We start from the raw sequence: 17,600 nt of genomic DNA, 5'->3' as shown, positions 1-17,600 counted from the left end.
GAGGAAACGTATGAAGACGCAGACTTCCTCGTTATCAATATGTGCGGCATATCTTTCGTGTTAACGAAAGTAAATTCCCGCTTTACCTCTTCTTACGTGTCAAATGAAATGAATGCCATGAGGAATAGAATATTTGTTGACTGCGTGTCTTCTTGCTTCCATCCTTACCAACATATTTCTTCATTCTCGTGGTAATCATGACATTCTATGTGTATGCTGCAAAAGATTGCAAGTGGACAAATTCGACATCGAGGTGCAAAGCGTTATATTCAATTCGAATAAGCTTCCGGTGTATTTTTACTTCGTTTGTATTTTTAGATGATTATGAACATTACGGAAAATTATCTCACATCCTTTATGTTGAATGAGAAACATTGAATGATCCGTTTTGCTTTCCCTACGTTGAAATGATATAATGTCGGCGTCAACAGCCTTTTTCCACGCCGGAAGCTGCAACTTGTATCATTCTGGATTAATGATAATTGAATGTCTCATATGTATACATAGCCCACAAGGCGACGTCAGAAACCATCAGGGGAGAACGCCGCATAAAAACCAAACGTGCGCGCGCGTCTCCACTCTGAAGAACCGTATCTGAGACTCACGGCAAGCATTTCGCTGAAGAGCTGCCTCGTCAGAGAGCCTAGAAATGGCAGCGTCGTAGCAAGTATTTGTCAACACTCTGATAGTGCATTTACTTCCGGGTGTAGGTCGGCGTTACCTCGCTAAATTCACTTGACATTCGTTTTCCACATCGAAGACTCGTACGATATAATCCACTGCAAGATGACACAATTAGAAAGTATATTTAATTTATGGACTCCAAGAATGGCGTTCTTCACATAAGTAACACCTGTTGGTGTGTGCATTCGGGAGGACGACGGTGCAATCCCGCGCCCGGCCATCCTGATTTAGGTTTTCAATGTTTTCCCTAAATCGCTTCAGGCAAATGCCGGGATGGTTCCTTAGGAAGGGCACGGCCGATTTCCTTCCCCATCCTTCCCTAATCCGAGCTTGTGCTCCGTCTCTAATGACATCGTTGTCGACGGGACGTTAAAACAGTAATCTCCACCTCCTCTGTTCGTGTGTTTAAGGTTGCGTTTTGAGGCTCAGGCAACATCGCAGTGACTATATTCCGCCGCTGGCCGCCAGTGTGTCGTTAGCTCAGAGGTTCCCTTGTGCGTTGAAGTGCTTGTACTATAAGACATAGCAGTTCGAATCACGGTAGAAGCCGCTGACTGCAACCTTTTATTTTCCATTTTAATTAATGGAGTTGCAAACTGCTAGTAAAAATTTCTTATGCGAAATCTGAAGAATGCCTTTAAACATCAATCTTCGTCCGATTTCGACTTAGTAAATTAAGTTAATATCATGGATTTCTGCTTTGCAAATTCCAAGGTGCTTCACTGTAAAATAGACCCTGAAAAGATTCAAACCGACTGTCAACGATATAAATTTGAGCTTTGTTCGTCATATAGGTCTAACATGTCAGAAGGTTGTTTATGAAGTGCACATGATCATTAATGTAGTTCCCTTCTTCTAAATTTTTGCAATAGCATTTAACTGTAGACGTTTTCTAACACCGGCGTTAGCAATTCCTTTCCGTTCTCTGAAACCTTCAAAACGACAAATTTTTCTGGTTTAAATCTGATGACCTTAACTATCACTTCCGATCAACAATAAATACTTCATGAACCCATACATGGAACTCCAAATGTGCAGTGTTCCTGCACTGCTACAGAGCATGCATTGCAAGGTATTCACACAGTTTATCGCTTAGACTTACCATAAGGAATGAAACAAGAACTGTAATACACTTTACACCACAGACGCTCACTCTGGCTTGACGAAAACATCCAAACATTGACCAAAAGTTGCACAAATAATTGAGTTTGAAAGGAAAAGAAACGAGGTATGAAGCATTTATAAATTTATCGAATGTAGTGAGGTGGTTTAATTTCGTCCCAGTCTATAAAATTAATTTCGGGCCATACTCAGCTCTTGCCGATTAATGTAATATAATACCCGCCTACTAATCAGGGCGTCTGTCTCCGTTGCTTTTGAGCGTGAATGGAAATTGTAGAAATTTTCTGTGGAGCAACATTTAATAATAAAGCGTTTTAAATCATCAAAAGCGATGAGCGGTAGCAGGCGCTTTCGATAAAGAACGGGGGAGTGCAGCGCCGCTGCTGTCGCCACGGCCGCTGCCGGTAGCCAGCAAATGGATCCCGGAGCTTTGCCGCATACGGCGTCCAGAGGAGGACAGTCTGCAGGAAATCTGCCGCAAAATCGTTACTGGATAAAATTTTGATATCGGTGTGTCACAAAGCGAAATAGATTGAATCTGCGCTACCATTACATTCACGTCTTCAGCATTCAGACAGAAGAGGCTATAAAAATATTTTATGCCAGCTGCTCTCGATCCACTGACATTATGAACAGAAACAACGCACGCTACCGCTAGACCACAGGCGTAATCAGCCTAGAGTTTCTCTATCATGGGACAAGTTTTCCTCCAGGAAGTGCCGCAGTCTACAGTGTTGCCAGATTGTGCAGATAACCGGACTTAGAGAATTAGCGAGTTGGCCAGTTTTTTTGTCCCATGTCGCGATCGGCGCGGACTTAGCCTCTGAAGCGGCCGGCCGCCGGTCAAGTTTTATGTCAAAGAGTGTACCTTCGTCATGCAAGTGCCGCATTTATTGAATTTTTAAGTTACGATGGCAACCTTGTTACAAGTTGTCTGTGAAGCAAGCCTGAAAGCAGTAGTTTCCGTGGTGTAGCGGTTATCACGTCTGCCTAACACGCAGAAGGTCCCCGGTTCGATCCCGGGCGGAAACACTTTTTCATCACTTTAAACCGACAAGCATTTGCTACGATCTGTACCGAAACCTTGGTAATCACCTTCATACGTCGGACCAGAGGGTCAGTTCCTTAGAGCAAATATGAAATTAGCTTTACATTGACGGGCAGTTTTTTGCGCTGACTCAGCCACCGACGTGCGACCAGTTTGCACAAAACGCTAGGGCTCGTCCGGGATTTGAACCCGGGACCTCCTGCACCCTAAGCAGGAATCATACCCCTAGACCAACGAGCCCTGTGACAGCGCGAGCGCCAAATATTCCAGCAAACTGCGTCCCTCGAAGTCGTCCAGGGTGCTCTTCGAGTCTGGTGCGGCTGGCGGGATGGGGGAGGTGCTCTCTGCCGGCAGTGCTGTTCTTCGACAGACTGTGTAGCGACACAATGGGTCATGGGCAGCACCGTTCTCGGAGGTGCCGTGGCCCGCGGTCGGCGGCCTCCCAGCGCTATTGGCATCTTCATGTAAAGCTGCAGCTGGGCTCGCACTGCCTGCTGCTAAGGAGGTGATTGTTTTTGCTAATGTGACTTGCAATAACGACTGCGCGAAACGCCGCTATCTCGTTCGGGATGCTACGACAGACACCCTCTCGAGCACCCCGAAGACTTGTTGAGCCCTCGGCAGCGATGGGTTTTAGGCTGTCAAAAGAACTATGGTGTGTGCATGCGCGGGCCAAAGAAAGGCTGAGGCGCCTTCGAGTGTACAAGGATGGAGTGAGCGTGTCCGTCGTTTCCGTAGTGTAGCGGTTGTCACGTCTGCTTCACACGCAGAAGGTCCCCGGTTCGATCCCGGGCGGGAACAGTATTTTCCTGCCTATGTCGCATACTACTCCAGTGAGCCACGTCATGTGTGGATCTGCTGCATGTACCTTCGTCATGCAAGTGCCGCATTTATTGAATTTTTAAGTTACGATGGCAACCTTGTTACAAGTTGTCTGTGAAGCAAGCCTGAAAGCAGTAGTTTCCGTGGTGTAGCGGTTATCACGTCTGCCTAACACGCAGAAGGTCCCCGGTTCGATCCCGGGCGGAAACACTTTTTCATCACTTTAAACCGACAAGCATTTGCTACGATCTGTACCGAAACCTTGGTAATCGCCTTCATACGTCGGACCAGAGGGTCAGTTCCTTAGAGCAAATATGAAATTAGCTTTACATTGACGGGCAGTTTTTTGCGCTGACTCAGCCACCGACGTGCGACCAGTTTGCACAAAACGCTAGGGCTCGTCCGGGATTTGAACCCGGGACCTCCTGCACCCTAAGCAGGAATCATACCCCTAGACCAACGAGCCCTGTGACAGCGCGAGCGCCAAATATTCCAGCAAACTGCGTCCCTCGAAGTCGTCCGGGGTGCTCTTCGAGTCTGGTGCGGCTGGCGGGATGGGGGAGGTGCTCTCTGCCGGCAGTGCTGTTCTTCGACAGACTGTGTAGCGACACAATGGGTCATGGGCAGCACCGTTCTCGGAGGTGCCGTGGCCCGCGGTCGGCGGCCTCCCAGCGCTATTGGCATCTTCATGTAAAGCTGCAGCTGGGCTCGCACTGCCTGCTGCTAAGGAGGTGATTGTTTTTGCTAATGTGACTTGCAATAACGACTGCGCGAAACGCCGCTATCTCGTTCGGGATGCTACGACAGACACCCTCTCGAGCACCCCGAAGACTTGTTGAGCCCTCGGCAGCGATGGGTTTTAGGCTGTCAAAAGAACTATGGTGTGTGCATGCGCGGGCCAAAGAAAGGCTGAGGCGCCTTCGAGTGTACAAGGATGGAGTGAGCGTGTCCGTCGTTTCCGTAGTGTAGCGGTTGTCACGTCTGCTTCACACGCAGAAGGTCCCCGGTTCGATCCCGGGCGGGAACAGTATTTTCCTGCCTATGTCGCATACTACTCCAGTGAGCCACGTCATGTGTGGATCTGCTGCATGTACCTTCGTCATGCAAGTGCCGCATTTATTGAATTTTTAAGTTACGATGGCAACCTTGTTACAAGTTGTCTGTGAAGCAAGCCTGAAAGCAGTAGTTTCCGTGGTGTAGCGGTTATCACGTCTGCCTAACACGCAGAAGGTCCCCGGTTCGATCCCGGGCGGAAACACTTTTTCATCACTTTAAACCGACAAGCATTTGCTACGATCTGTACCGAAACCTTGGTAATCACCTTCATACGTCGGACCAGAGGGTCAGTTCCTTAGAGCAAATATGAAATTAGCTTTACATTGACGGGCAGTTTTTTGCGCTGACTCAGCCACCGACGTGCGACCAGTTTGCACAAAACGCTAGGGCTCGTCCGGGATTTGAACCCGGGACCTCCTGCACCCTAAGCAGGAATCATACCCCTAGACCAACGAGCCCTGTGACAGCGCGAGCGCCAAATATTCCAGCAAACTGCGTCCCTCGAAGTCGTCCAGGGTGCTCTTCGAGTCTGGTGCGGCTGGCGGGATGGGGGAGGTGCTCTCTGCCGGCAGTGCTGTTCTTCGACAGACTGTGTAGCGACACAATGGGTCATGGGCAGCACCGTTCTCGGAGGTGCCGTGGCCCGCGGTCGGCGGCCTCCCAGCGCTATTGGCATCTTCATGTAAAGCTGCAGCTGGGCTCGCACTGCCTGCTGCTAAGGAGGTGATTGTTTTTGCTAATGTGACTTGCAATAACGACTGCGCGAAACGCCGCTATCTCGTTCGGGATGCTACGACAGACACCCTCTCGAGCACCCCGAAGACTTGTTGAGCCCTCGGCAGCGATGGGTTTTAGGCTGTCAAAAGAACTATGGTGTGTGCATGCGCGGGCCAAAGAAAGGCTGAGGCGCCTTCGAGTGTACAAGGATGGAGTGAGCGTGTCCGTCGTTTCCGTAGTGTAGCGGTTGTCACGTCTGCTTCACACGCAGAAGGTCCCCGGTTCGATCCCGGGCGGGAACAGTATTTTCCTGCCTATGTCGCATACTACTCCAGTGAGCCACGTCATGTGTGGATCAGCTGCATGTACCTTCGTCATGCAAGTGCCGCATTTATTGAATTTTTAAGTTACGATGGCAACCTTGTTACAAGTTGTCTGTGAAGCAAGCCTGAAAGCAGTAGTTTCCGTGGTGTAGCGGTTATCACGTCTGCCTAACACGCAGAAGGTCCCCGGTTCGATCCCGGGCGGAAACACTTTTTCATCACTTTAAACCGACAAGCATTTGCTACGATCTGTACCGAAACCTTGGTAATCACCTTCATACGTCGGACCAGAGGGTCAGTTCCTTAGAGCAAATATGAAATTAGCTTTACATTGACGGGCAGTTTTTTGCGCTGACTCAGCCACCGACGTGCGACCAGTTTGCACAAAACGCTAGGGCTCGTCCGGGATTTGAACCCGGGACCTCCTGCACCCTAAGCAGGAATCATACCCCTAGACCAACGAGCCCTGTGACAGCGCGAGCGCCAAATATTCCAGCAAACTGCGTCCCTCGAAGTCGTCCAGGGTGCTCTTCGAGTCTGGTGCGGCTGGCGGGATGGGGGAGGTGCTCTCTGCCAGCAGTGCTGTTCTTCGACAGACTGTGTAGCGACACAATGGGTCATGGGCAGCACCGTTCTCGGAGGTGCCGTGGCCCGCGGTCGGCGGCCTCCCAGCGCTATTGGCATCTTCATGTAAAGCTGCAGCTGGGCTCGCACTGCCTGCTGCTAAGGAGGTGATTGTTTTTGCTAATGTGACTTGCAATAACGACTGCGCGAAACGCCGCTATCTCGTTCGGGATGCTACGACAGACACCCTCTCGAGCACCCCGAAGACTTGTTGAGCCCTCGGCAGCGATGGGTTTTAGGCTGTCAAAAGAACTATGGTGTGTGCATGCGCGGGCCAAAGAAAGGCTGAGGCGCCTTCGAGTGTACAAGGATGGAGTGAGCGTGTCCGTCGTTTCCGTAGTGTAGCGGTTGTCACGTTTGCTTCACACGCAGAAGGTCCCCGGTTCGATCCCGGGCGGGAACAGTATTTTCCTGCCTATGTCGCATACTACTCCAGTGAGCCACGTCATGTGTGGATCTGCTGCATGTACCTTCGTCATGCAAGTGCCGCATTTATTGAATTTTTAAGTTACGATGGCAACCTTGTTACAAGTTGTCTGTGAAGCAAGCCTGAAAGCAGTAGTTTCCGTGGTGTAGCGGTTATCACGTCTGCCTAACACGCAGAAGGTCCCCGGTTCGATCCCGGGCGGAAACACTTTTTCATCACTTTAAACCGACAAGCATTTGCTACGATCTGTACCGAAACCTTGGTAATCACCTTCATACGTCGGACCAGAGGGTCAGTTCCTTAGAGCAAATATGAAATTAGCTTTACATTGACGGGCAGTTTTTTGCGCTGACTCAGCCACCGACGTGCGACCAGTTTGCACAAAACGCTAGGGCTCGTCCGGGATTTGAACCCGGGACCTCCTGCACCCTAAGCAGGAATCATACCCCTAGACCAACGAGCCCTGTGACAGCGCGAGCGCCAAATATTCCAGCAAACTGCGTCCCTCGAAGTCGTCCAGGGTGCTCTTCGAGTCTGGTGCGGCTGGCGGGATGGGGGAGGTGCTCTCTGCCGGCAGTGCTGTTCTTCGACAGACTGTGTAGCGACACAATGGGTCATGGGCAGCACCGTTCTCGGAGGTGCCGTGGCCCGCGGTCGGCGGCCTCCCAGCGCTATTGGCATCTTCATGTAAAGCTGCAGCTGGGCTCGCACTGCCTGCTGCTAAGGAGGTGATTGTTTTTGCTAATGTGACTTGCAATAACGACTGCGCGAAACGCCGCTATCTCGTTCGGGATGCTACGACAGACACCCTCTCGAGCACCCCGAAGACTTGTTGAGCCCTCGGCAGCGATGGGTTTTAGGCTGTCAAAAGAACTATGGTGTGTGCATGCGCGGGCCAAAGAAAGGCTGAGGCGCCTTCGAGTGTACAAGGATGGAGTGAGCGTGTCCGTCGTTTCCGTAGTGTAGCGGTTGTCACGTCTGCTTCACACGCAGAAGGTCCCCGGTTCGATCCCGGGCGGGAACAGTATTTTCCTGCCTATGTCGCATACTACTCCAGTGAGCCACGTCATGTGTGGATCTGCTGCATGTACCTTCGTCATGCAAGTGCCGCATTTATTGAATTTTTAAGTTACGATGGCAACCTTGTTACAAGTTGTCTGTGAAGCAAGCCTGAAAGCAGTAGTTTCCGTGGTGTAGCGGTTATCACGTCTGCCTAACACGCAGAAGGTCCCCGGTTCGATCCCGGGCGGAAACACTTTTTCATCACTTTAAACCGACAAGCATTTGCTACGATCTGTACCGAAACCTTGGTAATCACCTTCATACGTCGGACCAGAGGGTCAGTTCCTTAGAGCAAATATGAAATTAGCTTTACATTGACGGGCAGTTTTTTGCGCTGACTCAGCCACCGACGTGCGACCAGTTTGCACAAAACGCTAGGGCTCGTCCGGGATTTGAACCCGGGACCTCCTGCACCCTAAGCAGGAATCATACCCCTAGACCAACGAGCCCTGTGACAGCGCGAGCGCCAAATATTCCAGCAAACTGCGTCCCTCGAAGTCGTCCAGGGTGCTCTTCGAGTCTGGTGCGGCTGGCGGGATGGGGGAGGTGCTCTCTGCCGGCAGTGCTGTTCTTCGACAGACTGTGTAGCGACACAATGGGTCATGGGCAGCACCGTTCTCGGAGGTGCCGTGGCCCGCGGTCGGCGGCCTCCCAGCGCTATTGGCATCTTCATGTAAAGCTGCAGCTGGGCTCGCACTGCCTGCTGCTAAGGAGGTGATTGTTTTTGCTAATGTGACTTGCAATAACGACTGCGCGAAACGCCGCTATCTCGTTCGGGATGCTACGACAGACACCCTCTCGAGCACCCCGAAGACTTGTTGAGCCCTCGGCAGCGATGGGTTTTAGGCTGTCAAAAGAACTATGGTGTGTGCATGCGCGGGCCAAAGAAAGGCTGAGGCGCCTTCGAGTGTACAAGGATGGAGTGAGCGTGTCCGTCGTTTCCGTAGTGTAGCGGTTGTCACGTCTGCTTCACACGCAGAAGGTCCCCGGTTCGATCCCGGGCGGGAACAGTATTTTCCTGCCTATGTCGCATACTACTCCAGTGAGCCACGTCATGTGTGGATCTGCTGCATGTACCTTCGTCATGCAAGTGCCGCATTTATTGAATTTTTAAGTTACGATGGCAACCTTGTTACAAGTTGTCTGTGAAGCATGCCTGAAAGCAGTAGTTTCCGTGGTGTAGCGGTTATCACGTCTGCCTAACACGCAGAAGGTCCCCGGATCGATCCCGGGCGGAAACACTTTTTCATCACTTTAAACCGACAAGCATTTGCTACGATCTGTACCGAAACCTTGGTAATCACCTTCATACGTCGGACCAGAGGGTCAGTTCCTTAGAGCAAATATGAAATTAGCTTTACATTGACGGGCAGTTTTTTGCGCTGACTCAGCCACCGACGTGCGACCAGTTTGCACAAAACGCTAGGGCTCGTCCGGGATTTGAACCCGGGACCTCCTGCACCCTAAGCAGGAATCATACCCCTAGACCAACGAGCCCTGTGACAGCGCGAGCGCCAAATATTCCAGCAAACTGCGTCCCTCGAAGTCGTCCAGGGTGCTCTTCGAGTCTGGTGCGGCTGGCGGGATGGGGGAGGTGCTCTCTGCCGGCAGTGCTGTTCTTCGACAGACTGTGTAGCGACACAATGGGTCATGGGCAGCACCGTTCTCGGAGGTGCCGTGGCCCGCGGTCGGCGGCCTCCCAGCGCTATTGGCATCTTCATGTAAAGCTGCAGCTGGGCTCGCACTGCCTGCTGCTAAGGAGGTGATTGTTTTTGCTAATGTGACTTGCAATAACGACTGCGCGAAACGCCGCTATCTCGTTCGGGATGCTACGACAGACACCCTCTCGAGCACCCCGAAGACTTGTTGAGCCCTCGGCAGCGATGGGTTTTAGGCTGTCAAAAGAACTATGGTGTGTGCATGCGCGGGCCAAAGAAAGGCTGAGGCGCCTTCGAGTGTACAAGGATGGAGTGAGCGTGTCCGTCGTTTCCGTAGTGTAGCGGTTGTCACGTCTGCTTCACACGCAGAAGGTCCCCGGTTCGATCCCGGGCGGGAACAGTATTTTCCTGCCTATGTCGCATACTACTCCAGTGAGCCACGTCATGTGTGGATCTGCTGCATGTACCTTCGTCATGCAAGTGCCGCATTTATTGAATTTTTAAGTTACGATGGCAACCTTGTTACAAGTTGTCTGTGAAGCAAGCCTGAAAGCAGTAGTTTCCGTGGTGTAGCGGTTATCACGTCTGCCTAACACGCAGAAGGTCCCCGGTTCGATCCCGGGCGGAAACACTTTTTCATCACTTTAAACCGACAAGCATTTGCTACGATCTGTACCGAAACCTTGGTAATCACCTTCATACGTCGGACCAGAGGGTCAGTTCCTTAGAGCAAATATGAAATTAGCTTTACATTGACGGGCAGTTTTTTGCGCTGACTCAGCCACCGACGTGCGACCAGTTTGCACAAAACGCTAGGGCTCGTCCGGGATTTGAACCCGGGACCTCCTGCACCCTAAGCAGGAATCATACCCCTAGACCAACGAGCCCTGTGACAGCGCGAGCGCCAAATATTCCAGCAAACTGCGTCCCTCGAAGTCGTCCAGGGTGCTCTTCGAGTCTGGTGCGGCTGGCGGGATGGGGGAGGTGCTCTCTGCCGGCAGTGCTGTTCTTCGACAGACTGTGTAGCGACACAATGGGTCATGGGCAGCACCGTTCTCGGAGGTGCCGTGGCCCGCGGTCGGCGGCCTCCCAGCGCTATTGGCATCTTCATGTAAAGCTGCAGCTGGGCTCGCACTGCCTGCTGCTAAGGAGGTGATTGTTTTTGCTAATGTGACTTGCAATAACGACTGCGCGAAACGCCGCTATCTCGTTCGGGATGCTACGACAGACACCCTCTCGAGCACCCCGAAGACTTGTTGAGCCCTCGGCAGCGATGGGTTTTAGGCTGTCAAAAGAACTATGGTGTGTGCATGCGCGGGCCAAAGAAAGGCTGAGGCGCCTTCGAGTGTACAAGGATGGAGTGAGCGTGTCCGTCGTTTCCGTAGTGTAGCGGTTATCACATCTGCTTCACACGCAGAAGGTCCCCGGTTCGATCCCGGTCGGGAACAGCATTTTCCTGCCTATGTCGCATACTACTCCAGTGAGCCACGTCATGTGTGGATCTGCTGCATGTACCTTCTTCATGCAAGTGCCGCATTTATTGAATTTTTAAGTTACGATGGCAACCTTGTTACAAGTTCTCTGTGAAGCAAGCCTGAAAGCAGTAGTTTCCGTGGTGTAGCGGTTATCACGTCTGCCTAACACGCAGAAGGTCCCCGGTTCGATCCCGGGCGGAAACACTTTTTCATCACTTTAAACCGACAAGCATTTGCTACGATCTGTACCGAAACCTTGGTAATCACCTTCATACGTCGGACCAGAGGGTCAGTTCCTTAGAGCAAATATGAAATTAGCTTTACATTGACGGGCAGCTTTTTGCGCTGACTCAGCCACCGACGTGCGACCAGTTTGCACAAAACGCTAGGGCTCGTCCGGGATTTGAACCCGGGACCTCCTGCACCCTAAGCAGGAATCATACCCCTAGACCAACGAGCCCTGTGACAGCGCGAGCGCCAAATATTCCAGCAAACTGCGTCCCTCGAAGTCGTCCAGGGTGCTCTTCGAGTCTGGTGCGGCTGGCGGGATGGGGGAGGTGCTCTCTGCCGGCAGTGCTGTTCTTCGACAGACTGTGTAGCGACACAATGGGTCATGGGCAGCACCGTTCTCGGAGGTGCCGTGGCCCGCGGTCGGCGGCCTCCCAGCGCTATTGGCATCTTCATGTAAAGCTGCAGCTGGGCTCGCACTGCCTGCTGCTAAGGAGGTGATTGTTTTTGCTAATGTGACTTGCAATAACGACTGCGCGAAACGCCGCTATCTCGTTCGGGATGCTACGACAGACACCCTCTCGAGCACCCCGAAGACTTGTTGAGCCCTCGGCAGCGATGGGTTTTAGGCTGTCAAAAGAACTATGGTGTGTGCATGCGCGGGCCAAAGAAAGGCTGAGGCGCCTTCGAGTGTACAAGGATGGAGTGAGCGTGTCCGTCGTTTCCGTAGTGTAGCGGTTGTCACGTCTGCTTCACACGCAGAAGGTCCCCGGTTCGATCCCGGGCGGGAACAGTATTTTCCTGCCTATGTCGCATACTACTCCAGTGAGCCACGTCATGTGTGGATCTGCTGCATGTACCTTCGTCATGCAAGTGCCGCATTTATTGAATTTTTAAGTTACGATGGCAACCTTGTTACAAGTTGTCTGTGAAGCATGCCTGAAAGCAGTAGTTTCCGTGGTGTAGCGGTTATCACGTCTGCCTAACACGCAGAAGGTCCCCGGATCGATCCCGGGCGGAAACACTTTTTCATCACTTTAAACCGACAAGCATTTGCTACGATCTGTACCGAAACCTTGGTAATCACCTTCATACGTCGGACCAGAGGGTCAGTTCCTTAGAGCAAATATGAAATTAGCTTTACATTGACGGGCAGTTTTTTGCGCTGACTCAGCCACCGACGTGCGACCAGTTTGCACAAAACGCTAGGGCTCGTCCGGGATTTGAACCCGGGACCTCCTGCACCCTAAGCAGGAATCATACCCCTAGACCAACGAGCCCTGTGACAGCGCGAGCGCCAAATATTCCAGCAAACTGCGTCCCTCGAAGTCGTCCAGGGTGCTCTTCGAGTCTGGTGCGGCTGGCGGGATGGGGGAGGTGCTCTCTGCCGGCAGTGCTGTTCTTCGACAGACTGTGTAGCGACACAATGGGTCATGGGCAGCACCGTTCTCGGAGGTGCCGTGGCCCGCGGTCGGCGGCCTCCCAGCGCTATTGGCATCTTCATGTAAAGCTGCAGCTGGGCTCGCACTGCCTGCTGCTAAGGAGGTGATTGTTTTTGCTAATGTGACTTGCAATAACGACTGCGCGAAACGCCGCTATCTCGTTCGGGATGCTACGACAGACACCCTCTCGAGCACCCCGAAGACTTGTTGAGCCCTCGGCAGCGATGGGTTTTAGGCTGTCAAAAGAACTATGGTGTGTGCATGCGCGGGCCAAAGAAAGGCTGAGGCGCCTTCGAGTGTACAAGGATGGAGTGAGCGTGTCCGTCGTTTCCGTAGTGTAGCGGTTGTCACGTCTGCTTCACACGCAGAAGGTCCCCGGTTCGATCCCGGGCGGGAACAGTATTTTCCTGCCTATGTCGCATACTACTCCAGTGAGCCACGTCATGTGTGGATCTGCTGCATGTACCTTCGTCATGCAAGTGCCGCATTTATTGAATTTTTAAGTTACGATGGCAACCTTGTTACAAGTTGTCTGTGAAGCAAGCCTGAAAGCAGTAGTTTCCGTGGTGTAGCGGTTATCACGTCTGCCTAACACGCAGAAGGTCCCCGGTTCGATCCCGGGCGGAAACACTTTTTCATCACTTTAAACCGACAAGCATTTGCTACGATCTGTACCGAAACCTTGGTAATCACCTTCATACGTCGGACCAGAGGGTCAGTTCCTTAGAGCAAATATGAAATTAGCTTTACATTGACGGGCAGTTTTTTGCGCTGACTCAGCCACCGACGTGCGACCAGTTTGCACAAAACGCTAGGGCTCGTCCGGGATTTGAACCCGGGACCTCCTGCACCCTAAGCAGGAATCATACCCCTAGACCAACGAGCCCTGTGACAGCGCGAGCGCCAAATATTCCAGCAAACTGCGTCCCTCGAAGTCGTCCAGGGTGCTCTTCGAGTCTGGTGCGGCTGGCGGGATGGGGGAGGTGCTCTCTGCCGGCAGTGCTGTTCTTCGACAGACTGTGTAGCGACACAATGGGTCATGGGCAGCACCGTTCTCGGAGGTGCCGTGGCCCGCGGTCGGCGGCCTCCCAGCGCTATTGGCATCTTCATGTAAAGCTGCAGCTGGGCTCGCACTGCCTGCTGCTAAGGAGGTGATTGTTTTTGCTAATGTGACTTGCAATAACGACTGCGCGAAACGCCGCTATCTCGTTCGGGATGCTACGACAGACACCCTCTCGAGCACCCCGAAGACTTGTTGAGCCCTCGGCAGCGATGGGTTTTAGGCTGTCAAAAGAACTATGGTGTGTGCATGCGCGGGCCAAAGAAAGGCTGAGGCGCCTTCGAGTGTACAAGGATGGAGTGAGCGTGTCCGTCGTTTCCGTAGTGTAGCGGTTATCACATCTGCTTCACACGCAGAAGGTCCCCGGTTCGATCCCGGTCGGGAACAGCATTTTCCTGCCTATGTCGCATACTACTCCAGTGAGCCACGTCATGTGTGGATCTGCTGCATGTACCTTCTTCATGCAAGTGCCGCATTTATTGAATTTTTAAGTTACGATGGCAACCTTGTTACAAGTTCTCTGTGAAGCAAGCCTGAAAGCAGTAGTTTCCGTGGTGTAGCGGTTATCACGTCTGCCTAACACGCAGAAGGTCCCCGGTTCGATCCCGGGCGGAAACACTTTTTCATCACTTTAAACCGACAAGCATTTGCTACGATCTGTACCGAAACCTTGGTAATCACCTTCATACGTCGGACCAGAGGGTCAGTTCCTTAGAGCAAATATGAAATTAGCTTTACATTGACGGGCAGCTTTTTGCGCTGACTCAGCCACCGACGTGCGACCAGTTTGCACAAAACGCTAGGGCTCGTCCGGGATTTGAACCCGGGACCTCCTGCACCCTAAGCAGGAATCATACCCCTAGACCAACGAGCCCTGTGACAGCGCGAGCGCCAAATATTCCAGCAAACTGCGTCCCTCGAAGTCGTCCAGGGTGCTCTTCGAGTCTGGTGCGGCTGGCGGGATGGGGGAGGTGCTCTCTGCCGGCAGTGCTGTTCTTCGACAGACTGTGTAGCGACACAATGGGTCATGGGCAGCACCGTTCTCGGAGGTGCCGTGGCCCGCGGTCGGCGGCCTCCCAGCGCTATTGGCATCTTCATGTAAAGCTGCAGCTGGGCTCGCACTGCCTGCTGCTAAGGAGGTGATTGTTTTTGCTAATGTGACTTGCAATAACGACTGCGCGAAACGCCGCTATCTCGTTCGGGATGCTACGACAGACACCCTCTCGAGCACCCCGAAGACTTGTTGAGCCCTCGGCAGCGATGGGTTTTAGGCTGTCAAAAGAACTATGGTGTGTGCATGCGCGGGCCAAAGAAAGGCTGAGGCGCCTTCGAGTGTACAAGGATGGAGTGAGCGTGTCCGTCGTTTCCGTAGTGTAGCGGTTATCACATCTGCTTCACACGCAGAAGGTCCCCGGTTCGATCCCGGTCGGGAACAGCATTTTCCTGCCTATGTCGCATACTACTCCAGTGAGCCACGTCATGTGTGGATCTGCTGCATGTACCTTCTTCATGCAAGTGCCGCATTTATTGAATTTTTAAGTTACGATGGCAACCTTGTTACAAGTTCTCTGTGAAGCAAGCCTGAAAGCAGTAGTTTCCGTGGTGTAGCGGTTATCACGTCTGCCTAACACGCAGAAGGTCCCCGGTTCGATCCCGGGCGGAAACACTTTTTCATCACTTTAAACCGACAAGCATTTGCTACGATCTGTACCGAAACCTTGGTAATCACCTTCATACGTCGGACCAGAGGGTCAGTTCCTTAGAGCAAATATGAAATTAGCTTTACATTGACGGGCAGCTTTTTGCGCTGACTCAGCCACCGACGTGCGACCAGTTTGCACAAAACGCTAGGGCTCGTCCGGGATTTGAACCCGGGACCTCCTGCACCCTAAGCAGGAATCATACCCCTAGACCAACGAGCCCTGTGACAGCGCGAGCGCCAAATATTCCAGCAAACTGCGTCCCTCGAAGTCGTCCAGGGTGCTCTTCGAGTCTGGTGCGGCTGGCGGGATGGGGGAGGTGCTCTCTGCCGGCAGTGCTGTTCTTCGACAGACTGTGTAGCGACACAATGGGTCATGGGCAGCACCGTTCTCGGAGGTGCCGTGGCCCGCGGTCGGCGGCCTCCCAGCGCTATTGGCATCTTCATGTAAAGCTGCAGCTGGGCTCGCACTGCCTGCTGCTAAGGAGGTGATTGTTTTTGCTAATGTGACTTGCAATAACGACTGCGCGAAACGCCGCTATCTCGTTCGGGATGCTACGACAGACACCCTCTCGAGCACCCCGAAGACTTGTTGAGCCCTCGGCAGCGATGGGTTTTAGGCTGTCAATAGAACTATGGTGTGTGCATGCGCGGGCCAAAGAAAGGCTGAGGCGCCTTCGAGTGTACAAGGATGGAGTGAGCGTGTCCGTCGTTTCCGTAGTGTAGCGGTTATCACGTCTGCTTCACACGCAGAAGGTCCCCGGTTCGATCCCGGGTGGGAACAGTATTTTCCTGCCTATGTCGCATACTACTCCAGTGAGCCACGTCATGTGTGGATCTGCTGCATGTACCTTCGTCATGCAAGTGCCGCATTTATTGAATTTTTAAGTTACGATGGCAACCTTGTTACAAGTTGTCTGTGAAGCAAGCCTGAAAGCAGTAGTTTCCGTGGTGTAGCGGTTATCACGTCTGCCTAACACGCAGAAGGTCCCCGGTTCGATCCCGGGCGGAAACACTTTTTCATCACTTTAAACCGACAAGCATTTGCTACGATCTGTACCGAAACCTTGGTAATCACCTTCATACGTCGGACCAGAGGGTCAGTTCCTTAGAGCAAATATGAAATTAGCTTTACATTGACGGGCAGTTTTTTGCGCTGACTCAGCCACCGACGTGCGACCAGTTTGCACAAAACGCTAGGGCTCGTCCGGGATTTGAACCCGGGACCTCCTGCACCCTAAGCAGGAATCATACCCCTAGACCAACGAGCCCTGTGACAGCGCGAGCGCCAAATATTCCAGCAAACTGCGTCCCTCGAAGTCGTCCAGGGTGCTCTTCGAGTCTGGTGCGGCTGGCGGGATGGGGGAGGTGCTCTCTGCCGGCAGTGCTGTTCTTCGACAGACTGTGTAGCGACACAATGGGTCATGGGCAGCACCGTTCTCGGAGGTGCCGTGGCCCGCGGTCGGCGGCCTCCCAGCGCTATTGGCATCTTCATGTAAAGCTGCAGCTGGGCTCGCACTGCCTGCTGCTAAGGAGGTGATTGTTTTTGCTAATGTGACTTGCAATAACGACTGCGCGAAACGCCGCTATCTCGTTCGGGATGCTACGACAGACACCCTCTCGAGCACCCCGAAGACTTGTTGAGCCCTCGGCAGCGATGGGTTTTAGGCTGTCAAAAGAACTATGGTGTGTGCATGCGCGGGCCAAAGAAAGGCTGAGGCGCCTTCGAGTGTACAAGGATGGAGTGAGCGTGTCCGTCGTTTCCGTAGTGTAGCGGTTGTCACGTCTGCTTCACACGCAGAAGGTCCCCGGTTCGATCCCGGGCGGGAACAGTGTTTTCCTGCCTATGTCGCATACTACTCCAGTGAGCCACGTCATGTGTGGATCTGCTGCATGTACCTTCGTCATGCAAGTGCCGCATTTATTGAATTTTTAAGTTACGATGGCAACCTTGTTACAAGTTGTCTGTGAAGCAAGCCTGAAAGCAGTAGTTTCCGTGGTGTAGCGGTTATCACGTCAGCCTAACACGCAGAAGGTTCCCGGTTCGATCCCTGGCGGAAACACTTTTTCATCACTTTAAACCGACAAGCATTTGCTACGATCTGTACCGAAACCTTGGTAATCGCCTTCATACGACGGACCAGAGGGTCAGT

At 52.6% G+C, this 17,600-nt stretch overlaps 43 non-coding genes across 43 annotated transcripts; 29 read left to right on the top strand and 14 right to left on the bottom strand.

Moving 5' to 3' along the window:
• The first annotated feature begins 2,765 nt into the window (after nt 1-2,765).
• Trnav-aac (transfer RNA valine (anticodon AAC)) lies at nt 2,766-2,838 on the top strand. The gene has a single exon. It is a non-coding gene; the product is annotated as a tRNA-Val (tRNA).
• A 184-nt stretch (nt 2,839-3,022) lies between these two features.
• Nucleotides 3,023-3,094, bottom strand: Trnap-agg (transfer RNA proline (anticodon AGG)). Its single transcript has one exon. It is a non-coding gene; the product is annotated as a tRNA-Pro (tRNA).
• A 488-nt stretch (nt 3,095-3,582) lies between these two features.
• Nucleotides 3,583-3,655, top strand: Trnav-cac (transfer RNA valine (anticodon CAC)). The gene has a single exon. It is a non-coding gene; the product is annotated as a tRNA-Val (tRNA).
• Nucleotides 3,656-3,813: 158 nt separating this feature from the next.
• Nucleotides 3,814-3,886, top strand: Trnav-aac (transfer RNA valine (anticodon AAC)). The gene has a single exon. It is a non-coding gene; the product is annotated as a tRNA-Val (tRNA).
• Nucleotides 3,887-4,070: 184 nt separating this feature from the next.
• Nucleotides 4,071-4,142, bottom strand: Trnap-agg (transfer RNA proline (anticodon AGG)). Its single transcript has one exon. It is a non-coding gene; the product is annotated as a tRNA-Pro (tRNA).
• A 488-nt stretch (nt 4,143-4,630) lies between these two features.
• On the top strand, nt 4,631-4,703 carry Trnav-cac (transfer RNA valine (anticodon CAC)). Its single transcript has one exon. It is a non-coding gene; the product is annotated as a tRNA-Val (tRNA).
• Nucleotides 4,704-4,861: 158 nt separating this feature from the next.
• On the top strand, nt 4,862-4,934 carry Trnav-aac (transfer RNA valine (anticodon AAC)). The gene has a single exon. It is a non-coding gene; the product is annotated as a tRNA-Val (tRNA).
• A 184-nt stretch (nt 4,935-5,118) lies between these two features.
• On the bottom strand, nt 5,119-5,190 carry Trnap-agg (transfer RNA proline (anticodon AGG)). The gene has a single exon. It is a non-coding gene; the product is annotated as a tRNA-Pro (tRNA).
• Nucleotides 5,191-5,678: 488 nt separating this feature from the next.
• On the top strand, nt 5,679-5,751 carry Trnav-cac (transfer RNA valine (anticodon CAC)). Its single transcript has one exon. It is a non-coding gene; the product is annotated as a tRNA-Val (tRNA).
• Nucleotides 5,752-5,909: 158 nt separating this feature from the next.
• Trnav-aac (transfer RNA valine (anticodon AAC)) lies at nt 5,910-5,982 on the top strand. The gene has a single exon. It is a non-coding gene; the product is annotated as a tRNA-Val (tRNA).
• Nucleotides 5,983-6,166: 184 nt separating this feature from the next.
• On the bottom strand, nt 6,167-6,238 carry Trnap-agg (transfer RNA proline (anticodon AGG)). The gene has a single exon. It is a non-coding gene; the product is annotated as a tRNA-Pro (tRNA).
• Nucleotides 6,239-6,726: 488 nt separating this feature from the next.
• Nucleotides 6,727-6,799, top strand: Trnav-cac (transfer RNA valine (anticodon CAC)). The gene has a single exon. It is a non-coding gene; the product is annotated as a tRNA-Val (tRNA).
• A 158-nt stretch (nt 6,800-6,957) lies between these two features.
• Nucleotides 6,958-7,030, top strand: Trnav-aac (transfer RNA valine (anticodon AAC)). The gene has a single exon. It is a non-coding gene; the product is annotated as a tRNA-Val (tRNA).
• A 184-nt stretch (nt 7,031-7,214) lies between these two features.
• Trnap-agg (transfer RNA proline (anticodon AGG)) lies at nt 7,215-7,286 on the bottom strand. The gene has a single exon. It is a non-coding gene; the product is annotated as a tRNA-Pro (tRNA).
• Nucleotides 7,287-7,774: 488 nt separating this feature from the next.
• Nucleotides 7,775-7,847, top strand: Trnav-cac (transfer RNA valine (anticodon CAC)). The gene has a single exon. It is a non-coding gene; the product is annotated as a tRNA-Val (tRNA).
• A 158-nt stretch (nt 7,848-8,005) lies between these two features.
• Nucleotides 8,006-8,078, top strand: Trnav-aac (transfer RNA valine (anticodon AAC)). Its single transcript has one exon. It is a non-coding gene; the product is annotated as a tRNA-Val (tRNA).
• Nucleotides 8,079-8,262: 184 nt separating this feature from the next.
• Nucleotides 8,263-8,334, bottom strand: Trnap-agg (transfer RNA proline (anticodon AGG)). The gene has a single exon. It is a non-coding gene; the product is annotated as a tRNA-Pro (tRNA).
• Nucleotides 8,335-8,822: 488 nt separating this feature from the next.
• Trnav-cac (transfer RNA valine (anticodon CAC)) lies at nt 8,823-8,895 on the top strand. The gene has a single exon. It is a non-coding gene; the product is annotated as a tRNA-Val (tRNA).
• A 158-nt stretch (nt 8,896-9,053) lies between these two features.
• On the top strand, nt 9,054-9,126 carry Trnav-aac (transfer RNA valine (anticodon AAC)). The gene has a single exon. It is a non-coding gene; the product is annotated as a tRNA-Val (tRNA).
• Nucleotides 9,127-9,310: 184 nt separating this feature from the next.
• Nucleotides 9,311-9,382, bottom strand: Trnap-agg (transfer RNA proline (anticodon AGG)). The gene has a single exon. It is a non-coding gene; the product is annotated as a tRNA-Pro (tRNA).
• Nucleotides 9,383-9,870: 488 nt separating this feature from the next.
• Trnav-cac (transfer RNA valine (anticodon CAC)) lies at nt 9,871-9,943 on the top strand. Its single transcript has one exon. It is a non-coding gene; the product is annotated as a tRNA-Val (tRNA).
• Nucleotides 9,944-10,101: 158 nt separating this feature from the next.
• Trnav-aac (transfer RNA valine (anticodon AAC)) lies at nt 10,102-10,174 on the top strand. The gene has a single exon. It is a non-coding gene; the product is annotated as a tRNA-Val (tRNA).
• Nucleotides 10,175-10,358: 184 nt separating this feature from the next.
• Trnap-agg (transfer RNA proline (anticodon AGG)) lies at nt 10,359-10,430 on the bottom strand. The gene has a single exon. It is a non-coding gene; the product is annotated as a tRNA-Pro (tRNA).
• Nucleotides 10,431-10,918: 488 nt separating this feature from the next.
• Trnav-cac (transfer RNA valine (anticodon CAC)) lies at nt 10,919-10,991 on the top strand. The gene has a single exon. It is a non-coding gene; the product is annotated as a tRNA-Val (tRNA).
• Nucleotides 10,992-11,149: 158 nt separating this feature from the next.
• On the top strand, nt 11,150-11,222 carry Trnav-aac (transfer RNA valine (anticodon AAC)). The gene has a single exon. It is a non-coding gene; the product is annotated as a tRNA-Val (tRNA).
• Nucleotides 11,223-11,406: 184 nt separating this feature from the next.
• On the bottom strand, nt 11,407-11,478 carry Trnap-agg (transfer RNA proline (anticodon AGG)). The gene has a single exon. It is a non-coding gene; the product is annotated as a tRNA-Pro (tRNA).
• Nucleotides 11,479-11,966: 488 nt separating this feature from the next.
• Nucleotides 11,967-12,039, top strand: Trnav-cac (transfer RNA valine (anticodon CAC)). The gene has a single exon. It is a non-coding gene; the product is annotated as a tRNA-Val (tRNA).
• A 158-nt stretch (nt 12,040-12,197) lies between these two features.
• Nucleotides 12,198-12,270, top strand: Trnav-aac (transfer RNA valine (anticodon AAC)). The gene has a single exon. It is a non-coding gene; the product is annotated as a tRNA-Val (tRNA).
• A 184-nt stretch (nt 12,271-12,454) lies between these two features.
• On the bottom strand, nt 12,455-12,526 carry Trnap-agg (transfer RNA proline (anticodon AGG)). The gene has a single exon. It is a non-coding gene; the product is annotated as a tRNA-Pro (tRNA).
• Nucleotides 12,527-13,014: 488 nt separating this feature from the next.
• Nucleotides 13,015-13,087, top strand: Trnav-cac (transfer RNA valine (anticodon CAC)). Its single transcript has one exon. It is a non-coding gene; the product is annotated as a tRNA-Val (tRNA).
• Nucleotides 13,088-13,245: 158 nt separating this feature from the next.
• Nucleotides 13,246-13,318, top strand: Trnav-aac (transfer RNA valine (anticodon AAC)). Its single transcript has one exon. It is a non-coding gene; the product is annotated as a tRNA-Val (tRNA).
• Nucleotides 13,319-13,502: 184 nt separating this feature from the next.
• Trnap-agg (transfer RNA proline (anticodon AGG)) lies at nt 13,503-13,574 on the bottom strand. Its single transcript has one exon. It is a non-coding gene; the product is annotated as a tRNA-Pro (tRNA).
• A 488-nt stretch (nt 13,575-14,062) lies between these two features.
• On the top strand, nt 14,063-14,135 carry Trnav-cac (transfer RNA valine (anticodon CAC)). Its single transcript has one exon. It is a non-coding gene; the product is annotated as a tRNA-Val (tRNA).
• A 158-nt stretch (nt 14,136-14,293) lies between these two features.
• Nucleotides 14,294-14,366, top strand: Trnav-aac (transfer RNA valine (anticodon AAC)). The gene has a single exon. It is a non-coding gene; the product is annotated as a tRNA-Val (tRNA).
• A 184-nt stretch (nt 14,367-14,550) lies between these two features.
• Nucleotides 14,551-14,622, bottom strand: Trnap-agg (transfer RNA proline (anticodon AGG)). The gene has a single exon. It is a non-coding gene; the product is annotated as a tRNA-Pro (tRNA).
• Nucleotides 14,623-15,110: 488 nt separating this feature from the next.
• Nucleotides 15,111-15,183, top strand: Trnav-cac (transfer RNA valine (anticodon CAC)). The gene has a single exon. It is a non-coding gene; the product is annotated as a tRNA-Val (tRNA).
• Nucleotides 15,184-15,341: 158 nt separating this feature from the next.
• Trnav-aac (transfer RNA valine (anticodon AAC)) lies at nt 15,342-15,414 on the top strand. The gene has a single exon. It is a non-coding gene; the product is annotated as a tRNA-Val (tRNA).
• A 184-nt stretch (nt 15,415-15,598) lies between these two features.
• On the bottom strand, nt 15,599-15,670 carry Trnap-agg (transfer RNA proline (anticodon AGG)). The gene has a single exon. It is a non-coding gene; the product is annotated as a tRNA-Pro (tRNA).
• A 488-nt stretch (nt 15,671-16,158) lies between these two features.
• Nucleotides 16,159-16,231, top strand: Trnav-cac (transfer RNA valine (anticodon CAC)). Its single transcript has one exon. It is a non-coding gene; the product is annotated as a tRNA-Val (tRNA).
• A 158-nt stretch (nt 16,232-16,389) lies between these two features.
• On the top strand, nt 16,390-16,462 carry Trnav-aac (transfer RNA valine (anticodon AAC)). Its single transcript has one exon. It is a non-coding gene; the product is annotated as a tRNA-Val (tRNA).
• A 184-nt stretch (nt 16,463-16,646) lies between these two features.
• On the bottom strand, nt 16,647-16,718 carry Trnap-agg (transfer RNA proline (anticodon AGG)). Its single transcript has one exon. It is a non-coding gene; the product is annotated as a tRNA-Pro (tRNA).
• Nucleotides 16,719-17,206: 488 nt separating this feature from the next.
• On the top strand, nt 17,207-17,279 carry Trnav-cac (transfer RNA valine (anticodon CAC)). The gene has a single exon. It is a non-coding gene; the product is annotated as a tRNA-Val (tRNA).
• Nucleotides 17,280-17,437: 158 nt separating this feature from the next.
• On the top strand, nt 17,438-17,510 carry Trnav-aac (transfer RNA valine (anticodon AAC)). The gene has a single exon. It is a non-coding gene; the product is annotated as a tRNA-Val (tRNA).
• The last annotated feature ends 90 nt before the right edge of the window (nt 17,511-17,600 follow it).

This window comes from Schistocerca nitens, chromosome 2 (genome assembly GCF_023898315.1).
Source record: "Schistocerca nitens isolate TAMUIC-IGC-003100 chromosome 2, iqSchNite1.1, whole genome shotgun sequence".
Lineage (NCBI taxonomy): Eukaryota > Metazoa > Arthropoda > Insecta > Orthoptera > Acrididae > Schistocerca > Schistocerca nitens.
The sequence above is the reverse complement of the archived record's forward strand: the minus strand, read 5'-3'. Positions and strand labels throughout refer to the sequence as shown.